Source organism: Nylanderia fulva, unplaced genomic scaffold, assembly GCF_048542155.1.
Source record: "Nylanderia fulva isolate GAGA-0341 unplaced genomic scaffold, ASM4854215v1 Scaffold571, whole genome shotgun sequence".
Taxonomy (NCBI): domain Eukaryota; kingdom Metazoa; phylum Arthropoda; class Insecta; order Hymenoptera; family Formicidae; genus Nylanderia; species Nylanderia fulva.
The window spans coordinates 34,654-44,653 of NW_028190667.1; the positions used below are offsets into that span (position 1 = coordinate 34,654).

The 10,000-nt window shown below is 52.7% G+C and overlaps 2 non-coding genes and 1 pseudogene across 2 annotated transcripts; all 3 read left to right on the forward strand.

The window, feature by feature from the left end:
- The first annotated feature begins 4,619 nt into the window (after positions 1–4,619).
- LOC146720984 (small subunit ribosomal RNA) lies at positions 4,620–6,446 on the forward strand. Its single transcript, XR_014925822.1, has one exon. It is a non-coding gene; the product is annotated as a small subunit ribosomal RNA (ribosomal RNA).
- A 798-nt stretch (positions 6,447–7,244) lies between these two features.
- On the forward strand, positions 7,245–7,399 carry LOC146720985 (5.8S ribosomal RNA). The gene has a single exon (XR_014925821.1). It is a non-coding gene; the product is annotated as a 5.8S ribosomal RNA (ribosomal RNA).
- A 233-nt stretch (positions 7,400–7,632) lies between these two features.
- Positions 7,633–8,788, forward strand: LOC146720986 (large subunit ribosomal RNA; annotated as a pseudogene).
- The last annotated feature ends 1,212 nt before the right edge of the window (positions 8,789–10,000 follow it).

Sequence of the window (10,000 nt, forward strand, 5' to 3'; positions counted from 1 at the left end):
AATGAGGACGCATCGGAAAGTTTATTCGTGCAAACACTCCGGCTTCGCTTATCGGCATCCTGCCTGCATTCGTCCACGTATCGGTCGTAGAATCTCGAAGATTGTGCATCCGACGAGTGGTAGCCGGGAATTAGCAGATATCGTAATAATCGTGTCGCGCGGTCGTGCGGAGCGTCGAAAAGTACGAAACCTTTGTCCGAAACGTATTTCCGTATCGTAGCATTATCTCCTCGTAGCGGCGCTACTCGCCGTCAAGTGCCCCGGAGGTACCGCCGGCGGGCGACGGACTTGGTGAAATCATTCGGTCGTCCGGAGGTGTCGCCCGTCCCGGAGGTGCCGTCCGTCCCCAAGTTGACGCCGGCCGTTATGTGGTGCCGCACGTATAATCACGCCCGTAACGAGCCGTCTCGGTTGCCGCGCGCGTGATTTCGCATCGGGCGAGTGTTCCGTACCGTAATCGCGGTCACCGCAGCTTGCGTGTTGCGTATCATCCGTAATAATTCGAAATATATGTCTCCGACACGTGGGTTTGAGAGACACGTTTCGAGTTAGTAATCGGACAGCGCCCTCATGTCGAGCGAGCGCCGAATAGTAAGTAACTTTCGTCCGAAACGTTTTTACGTAGCTCTCCTCGTTGCGGCGCCGTAAATCGTCGTTAAGTGTTCCGGAGGTACCGCCGGCGGTCGTCTGACTTCGAGAGATCATTCGGTCGTCCGGAGGTGCCGCCCGTCCCGGAGGTGTCGCCGGTCGGCCGTGGTTCCCGAGGTGTCGCCCGGCCCGGAAGTGTCGCCCGGTCCGGAGGTGTCGCCGGTCGGCCGTGGTTCCCGGAGGTGTCGCCCGGCCCGGAGGTGCCGCCCGGCCGGAGGTTCCCGGAGGTGTCGCCCGGCCCGGAGGTGTCGCCCGGCCCGGAGGTTCCCGGAGGTGCCGCCCGACCCGGAGGTGCCGCCCGGCCCGGAGGTACCGTCGGTGCTTATACCTTATTGTCCCGGCATTTCGTTTGTTTCCTTCTTAATTAATGCTAATTATCGTTGTTTGACATTCGCCATACGGCTATCGTTATAATATTTTATTGTACAATAGGCCTTTTCGAACGTTCGCTCTCCGCGACAATGTCTCGATTGAACGCGCCTTTCGCGCTCGCATACGGCCGTGCGTAGGACCGTGCGTCGCCGACCGCCTGGCCGGCCGGTTGGGTACTATAAGAGATACGTCGCGCTCGGCGCGTCGAACGAGTCGAGCGAGTCCGGACGAGTCGTAAACGTACTTTCTCGAGTCTCTCGCCACTCCGGCGTGTTTCGTGTTACGTCCCGTTCGCAGTCGCGGCGTGTTATTCGCGAGTGTATGATTCGCGTTGCACGTACTCGAACTATTGCGCGAGACAACGTCGTATTACGGAAATTTTTCCGGGGATACCCACGACGAAGGGTTTTCCGACAAAGGTTGCACGATGCGGAGGAAAGGGAAAGAATGTGTTACCCTTAAAGTAGCAGTTACGGCGTAGAGCCTATCTGTAATTCTACAGTTATGATCGTGGTTCCGTCTTCTATCCTCACCGGGACGCTATCTGGGTTAAGCGAGTAGTCTTCGTATATAGACTCGCAAAGTTCGCATAGGTCACCCGCCCGTGAGAGGGTGAGGCGGTTGCTGCAAGTTCCGCAAACTATCCCAACTAATAATCCACCTATGGTTAGGCTATGTTTCCGGATCCGTGTCCAGAACAATTGAGAAGTTCGAGGTAACGTGGCGAAGCATGAAAGACAAAGAGCGGCTTTAGTTTCAAAATGAATGTACCCGATACCGACTTGACAGTAATACGGAGGCTCGAGAGGTATTAGGAGATTAACTCCTGGAAGAGGGGTTACACCTCTAAAGGGGATTGGGCACATCGATACCTGCCACGTTAGTTGTATTAAAAGATCATGCGTTGTTCGCTCGTAGATGGTTGATGAGACCGGACGTTGTCGAGAAGTCGGTAAATGTCGGTAAAGTGAGTCGATGTGGCGTCGATATAACGTCGGCAACTATCGGTAACGATTGTCGGTAAAGGCCGTCGGTAAAAGCCGGTGGTAAATCGTTGGTAAGATCGTCGATAAAAGAACGTACGTCGGTATATTGTCGGTAACGTCGGTAGAAGAACGTATGTCGGTATAATGTCGGTAATGTTGGTAAAAGAAAGTGTGTCGGTATAATGTCGGTAATGTTGGTAAAAGAACGTGTGTCGGTATACTGTCGGTAAATCGAGAGTGTTCTTAATTGTTTATTGTTTAAATGACTACTTTGTTGTACGGATTTACGAAGTTATTTCTTGAGACACGAAGATTTTTAAGAGATTGAATTATTTGCGTTTTTCCGTGTTAGAAGTTCGAGAGTTGTACCGTGTGCAGTGGACGACCCTAGTTTTATAGCCTGACCCTTTTTTTTATAGCTTCCGCAGTGACGATGGAAAAGAGGAAAAATGCGTCGAAGATTTTTCTAGAATGTTCTCTTCCACGTGGTAGAACCGTCTCTGAATTTGCTAACACGCGCGATTCCTTAGGTTAACATGAATTTCACTTACCTTTAGTAGCACTTTCTTGATCGTGTCGGCTCGTACTTGGAGGTAGTGCGTGCGGCGAGGGTCGTTCACTGGGATGTTTGGCGGCGGCAGGCGTCGTGGTTGGAACGTTATTGGTATGCACTTCCACTGTAAATGTTCGTCGTTGTTATTATTTTTAATGTTGAAAATGTCTTCGTATTCAGGATCGGCCTGATACTCCACTCCGAGAAATTGAGAATATTCCTCGGTCGCTGATTCACGATAGAGTCGGTTTAGTTTTCGTAGTTGATTCTTCCTTCCCGCGCGTCGCGTCTTAGGCATATTGAATTTGATGCATCCTCTGAATGATTACTCAAATAAGGAGGGTTGATATGCGGCGGACCTCACTATCAATTCCTTATTTTGGCAAATGCTGAGAATGTTAATTCTAACTGTGATGAGCGGTGGTCCGCTCCAAAACAGTTTAAATTATTCTGAATTCAAATGCCGTATGACAGATTTAAACGCTATCGTATTTTAACACGGGAGTGGAAGTTTTGAAGAGTACTGAACACTAGTTTTCACACATGAATACACTGATTTATTCGTATAGTAGTACAGGATTTGAAACTAGAACTTAGAATTTAGACTTAGACTTAGAATTTAGATTTTAGAGTTAGGATATTATACTTAGAATTAGAATTTTAGAATTAGAGTTAGAATTTGGACTCAGAGTTAGAATTTAGAAGTGCGACTGTACTGTTCGGTGTCGCGCAGAGAACTGACGAAATTCGGGACTGCTCTGAGGTCCTTCGTTTCGGCGGCTCGGGCCTGCGGCGGCCTGGAGAGGGGGAACCCTCCGGAGTAGGGGCTCTCACCGTGGTGGGAGACCCTTAGGCGCTACGAAGCGCCACGCTTAGTTTCTAGGCGGAATTAAGCGTTATGGCCGGCTTTGGCGCGCTTTTCAAATGATGTTTGATAGTTTTAGGATTTATTTCTTATAGATGGAAAAAAATTTACATACCCGGACATAGTAATGAAGCCGGACGTGACATTCGACCGCTCTCCGTACCGTCGCCGACCGCTTGGCCGGTCGGTTGGGTACTATAAGAGGTAGGAGAGATTAATATTGTACGTGTCGCGCTCTCGACGTTGACAAACGAAGAATCGCCCGAACAGGTCGAGAACGGATTTTGTCGAGTCGCGACTCTGACACGGAGAAAACATTTATATAAAATGTTTGATTTGGAAACCACGAATATATAAAATAATATACGATCGTCGCAGAACGCGCCGCCGCCAAGTCTTCTCATGCTTGGAGGTTGCGTGTCTCGCGAGAACGTACGTTCGACTCTCGCGTCGTCTCGTATTCCTCTTCGCCGGGGATTACGGTGCGGCTCTTCTCGTTCGTCGCCGAACGCGCGCAAAATTAACGCACACTTATTTATTACGAGCACAGCATTGCCACGAGTCGGTGTCGCAAGACCGAATGGCTCTTATGTGGCGCGCACGCCTCTAGTGTGTTGGCCGCGCGGTTCCCTCTCGTTTCGTACGCAGCAGCGGAATCGTCGCGCTTACCGAGCATCTACTCCACGGATACGAGTTTGCGGGAAGAGTTGCTTCTTCCCGCTCGCTTTGTACGCCGTAGCGAAATCTTATTGCTGGTCGTGTGCGGTTAAACGCGTACGAACCAGACAGAACAGTCCTCGACGTCTAAGCATCGCCATCGTCGATCTAGCGTCAGGGTGAATCGCGCGGTCTCTCGAGACCGCGCATCATAACATTTGGGAGAATAAGAACACGAGTATTTTGATCTTGTGGATTTTTGAACGGAGAGGAGGAGGAAGAAGAGGAGAGGCGGCGGCGTCGGGGGTTTACTCTCGCCTCCGTCGTTCTCTCGTACGCTTTACATAATAGCGTTAAACACAGCAGAGTGTCGCCGACCGGCTGAGCAAGACCGGCGGCAAATAAAATGGCACATACGAGCGTGTCGCGCGCGCGTCGGTGTTTCGGCATCGAACGCGCGCGCGCGCGAAAAAGAGCTAGCGACGAGTCTTCGGGCTCGCTCGCGAGTTACTTCCTTGCGAGTAACCGAACACGAAGTTCCCTGGTTGATCCTGCCAGTAGTCATATGCTTGTCTCAAAGATTAAGCCATGCATGTCTCAGTGCATGCCGAATTAAGGTGAAACCGCGAATGGCTCATTAAATCAGTTATAATTCATTAGATTGTACCCACATTTACTTGGATAACTGTGGTAATTCTAGAGCTAATACATGCAAAACAGAGTCCCGACCAGTGATGGAAGGGACGCTTTTATTAGATCAAAACCAATCGGTGGCGGGCGGCTCGCCGTTCGTCCACCGTTTATTTTGGTGACTCTGAATAACTTTGTGCTGATCGCACGGTCCTAGCACCGATTCCGGAGAGGGAGCCTGAGAAACGGCTACCACATCCAAGGAAGGCAGCAGGCGCGCAAATTACCCACTCCCGGCACGGGGAGGTAGTGACGAAAAATAACGATACGGGACTCATCCGAGGCCCCGTAATCGGAATGAGTACACTTTAAATCCTTTAACAAGGATCCATTGGAGGGCAAGTCTGGTGCCAGCAGCCGCGGTAATTCCAGCTCCAATAGCGTATATTAAAGTTGTTGCGGTTAAAAAACTCGTAGTTGAATCTGTGTCGCACACCGTCGGTTCACCGCTCGCGGTGTTTAACTGGCGTGATGTGGGACGTCCTACCGGTGGGCTTAGCCTCGCGAGAGGCGGCCCAACTAATATCCCGTCGCGGTGCTCTTTACTGAGTGTCGAGTCGGGCCGGTACGTTTACTTTGAACAAATTAGAGTGCTTAAAGCAGGCTACCTTCGCCTGAATACTGCGTGCATGGAATAATGAAATAGGACTTCGGTTCTTTTTGTTGGTTTTCGGAACCCCGAGGTAATGATTAATAGGGACAGATGGGGGCATTCGTATTGCGACGTTAGAGGTGAAATTCTTGGATCGTCGCAAGACGGACAAAAGCGAAAGCATTTGCCAAAAATGTTTTCATTAATCAAGAACGAAAGTTAGAGGTTCGAAAGCGATCAGATACCGCCCTAGTTCTAACCATAAACGATGCCAGCTAGCGATCCGCCGAAGTTCCTCCGATGACTCGGCGGGCAGCTTCCGGGAAACCAAAGCTTTTGGGTTCCGGGGGAAGTATGGTTGCAAAGCTGAAACTTAAAGGAATTGACGGAAGGGCACCACCAGGAGTGGAGCCTGCGGCTTAATTTGACTCAACACGGGAAACCTCACCAGGCCCAGACACCGGAAGGATTGACAGATTGATAGCTCTTTCTTGATTCGGTGGGTGGTGGTGCATGGCCGTTCTTAGTTGGTGGAGCAATTTGTCTGGTTAATTCCGATAACGAACGAGACTCTAGCCTGCTAAATAGGCGTACCTTATGGTATCGCGAAGGCCCCCGGCTTCGGCTGGCGGGTTTTTACTACCAACGTACAAACAAATCTTCTTAGAGGGACAGGCGGCTTCTAGCCGCACGAGATTGAGCAATAACAGGTCTGTGATGCCCTTAGATGTTCTGGGCCGCACTCGCGCTACACTGAAGGAATCAGCGTGTGTTCCCTGGCCGAAAGGCCCGGGTAACCCGCTGAACCTCCTTCGTGCTAGGGATTGGGGCTTGCAATTGTTCCCCATGAACGAGGAATTCCCAGTAAGCGCGAGTCATAAGCTCGCGTTGATTACGTCCCTGCTCTTTGTACACACCGCCCGTCGCTACTACCGATTGAATGATTTAGTGAGGTCTTCGGACTGGTGCGCGGCAATGTCTCGGCATTGCCGATGTTGCCGGGAAGATGACCAAACTTGATCATTTAGAGGAAGTAAAAGTCGTAACAAGGTTTCCGTAGGTGAACCTGCGGAAGGATCATTAACGTTCCAGAGGTCCTGCTCTGCGTCGAGAGTCCTCTCTTTTGGGAGAGACGCGCGCTCGCAGCAGTCGGCGACTGAATGGACGCGCTGAAAAGGCGCTTTTAGAGAAAAAAAAAATAACGGTTTTGACGGAATTTGTTGTTGTGTTTTGATATAACGACGGACGCCGTCGCGCCTCTCTGACTGAAAGTAGTCGGCAAGCAGAGCAGCGCGCCCGGCGGTGTTCGACGACGATTCGGAGCGAGACGCTTCGCGATCACGCTCGTGTGTGTGCATTCTCCGGCCACACACACACAGAGCGTCGATTCGGCGTTGAGCGCGAACCGGTGGTAACCTATGCCCGCGCACGCGTGTGTGCAGCACCCACGACGTTCGTCGACGCGCGCCCTCCCCGTTGTCGCGGGGCAGCGGTCAGCGTGCCGAGAACACACGGTGTGCGACCGCGAGTGCCGAGCGAGAGGACCCCCATATATTATTATAATATATATATAACACAGAGAAGGGATCGATGATATTTCGACCAATCTGTCAACTGTGTCGGTCCGACGGTTTCTTCAAAGAGCTTCCGCCCCGGCTCTCCCGTTGCGGGAGAGACGCTCCGAACGAGAAACACACAACTCTATCTTTGTGCCGTAGCCTTCCCTGGCGGGAGGCGGCGGTCCGCGCGCGTCCTCGGACGCGCGCGGACAGGCTGATCGAAGAGCCACCACGATTATTCTCTCTCTCTCGTCCGAGAGAAGAGACCACGATGGTTGAACGAGAAGCGCGTTTCTTCGCGAACGCAAAAATTTCGAACGATTACCCTAAACGGTGGATCACTTGGCTCGTGGGTCGATGAAGAACGCAGCTAATTGCGCGTCAACTTGTGAACTGCAGGACACATGAACATCGACATTTCAAACGCACATTGCGGTCCACGGATACAATTCCCGGACCACGCCTGGCTGAGGGTCGTTTTAGTACCCCTAAACTGCATGCGCCCGAAAAGCGCGCACGGCCACGACGCGGGCGACCAGAGAATGGCGCGCGCGTCGCCTGTGCCCTGTGCAACGCTTACAATGGGCGTACGAGCGATCGTTGGACGTTCGCCCGAGGTGTCTGTGCCGCGCCGACCGGCCGCGGTGCAAATCCTGGCGTCGTCTGAAATGACACACCGAAATAATAATAATAATGAGGAGGAGAAGCGCACAAGGGTGTAAAACGTTGGCGAACGCGCGCCCAGAGAATGCTGCGCGAATTAAGAGGGGGAGCGTGTTTGTGTAGTTTCCCTCAGGATAGCTGGCACTCGGCCGTTCCGCACGGAACGCGCGCGAGTCTCATCTGGTAAAGCGAATGATTAGAGGCCTTGGGGCCGAAACGACCTCAACCTATTCTCAAATTTTAAATGGGTGAGATCTCTGGCTTTCTTGAATTATGAAGCCACGAACATCTTCGGATCAGAGTGCCAAGTGGGCCATTTTTGGTAAGCAGAACTGGCGCTGTGGGATGAACCAAACGCAGAGTTAAGGCGCCCAACTCGACGCTCATGGGACACCATGAAAGGCGTTGGTTGCTTAAGACAGCAGGACGGTGGCCGGGGAAGTCGGAATCCGCTAAGGAGTGTGTAACAACTCACCTGCCGAAGCAACTAGCCCTGAAAATGGATGGCGCTGAAGCGTCGAGCCTATACTCTGCCGTCAGCGGCAAGTGGGGCGGCAACCGGGAGCGGGCGTTAGTCTTCTCTCGCGTCGTCACGAAGCCCTGACGAGTAGGAGGGTCGCGACAGTGAGCGCAGAAGGGTCTGGGCGCGAGCCTGCCTGGAGCCGCCGTCGGTGCAGATCTTGGTGGTAGTAGCAAATACTCCAGCGAGGCCCTGGAGGACTGTCGTGGAGAAGGGTTTCGTGTGAACAGCCGTTGCACACGAGTCAGTCGATCCTAAGCCCTAGGAGAAATCCTATGTCAATGACGGCGTACAATATACTCGAGTGTCGAGAAATAATAATAAATTTTATACGAAAGACACACGCCCGTCGGGCGAAAAGGAATCCGGTTCCTATTCCGGAACCCGGCAGCGGAACCGCATACAATTCGGGCCCTCGTAAGAGTGTTCGTCGGGGTAACCCAAAATGACCTGGAGACGCCGTCGGGAGATCCGGGAAGAGTTTTCTTTTTTGTATAAGCGTTCGAGTTCCCTGGAAACCTCTAGCAGGGAGATAGGGTTTGGGACGCGAAGGGCACCGCAGTTGCGGCGGTGTCCGGATCTTCCCCTCGGACCTTGAAAATCCAGAAGAGGGCCACGTGGAGGTGTCGCGCCGGTTCGTACCCATATCCGCAGCAGGTCTCCAAGGTAAATAGCCTCTAGTCGATAGAATAATGTAGGTAAGGGAAGTCGGCAAATTGGATCCGTAACTTCGGAATAAGGATTGGCTCTGAGGAGCGGGGCGTGTCGGGCTTGGTCGGGATTGGTAGGGAGGAAGCGGGTATGGTGGAAGGGAAGGGACGGGCGAGGTGTGAACGAGTCGGCGTTCGAGACCGTGGTCACGGGGATTCCGAGTAGGTACCGTGCCTTGGGCTATCCCGCGGATCTTCCGTGCTGCGTGGCTTCGTGGCGGAGCGAAGCCGCGTGGTCGGGTACTCTTCGGCCCGCCATTCAACGATAAGCTCAGGAACTGGAACGGACTTTAGGGGGAATATACGACTGTCGAAGTAAACAAAGCATTGCGCTGGCCCTCGAGGGGTTTGTTGAAGCAATGTGATTTAGCACAGTGCTTGGAATGTCAACGTGAAGAAATTGCAAGAAGCGCGGATTAAATAAAACGGCGGGAGTAACTAGATAAAACTTTCTAACCGTATATGGAGACAAGGTTCCCCAATAGGAGCTGAAGCTCCTCAAGGGTAGTGGCGGCACCTCCGGGCCGGGCGACACCTCCGGGAACCACGGCCGAACGGCGACACCTCCGGGCCGGGCGACACCTCCGGGAACCACGGCCGACCGGCGACACCTCCGGTACGTGCGGCACCTCCGGACGACCGAATGATCTTCGAAGTCAGACGACCGCCGGCGGTACCTCCGGAACACTTAACGACGATTTACGGCGCCGCAACAAGGAGAGCTACGTAAAACGTTTCAGGACAAAAGTTACTTTACTATCGGCGCTCGCTCGACATAGGGCGCTGGTCCGATTACCAACTCGAAACGTGTCTCTCAAACCCACGTGTCGGAGACATATATTTCGAATTAATTACGGAATGATACGCAACACGCAAGCTTGCGGTGACCGCGATTACGTACGGAACACTCGACCGATCTAAATCACGCGCGCGGCACCGAGACGGGCTCGTTACGGGCGGTGATTTAGTGTGCGGCACCACATAACAGGCCGGCGTCAACTTAGGGGACGGTAACGGCAACATCCGGGACGGGCGACACCATCCCGGACGACGAAATTATTTCACCAGTCCTTCGCCAGCCGGCGGTATCTCCGGTGCACTTGACGGCGAGTAGCGCCGCTACGAGGAGATAATGCTACGATACGGAAATACGTTTCGGACAAGGTTTCGTACTTTTCGACGCTC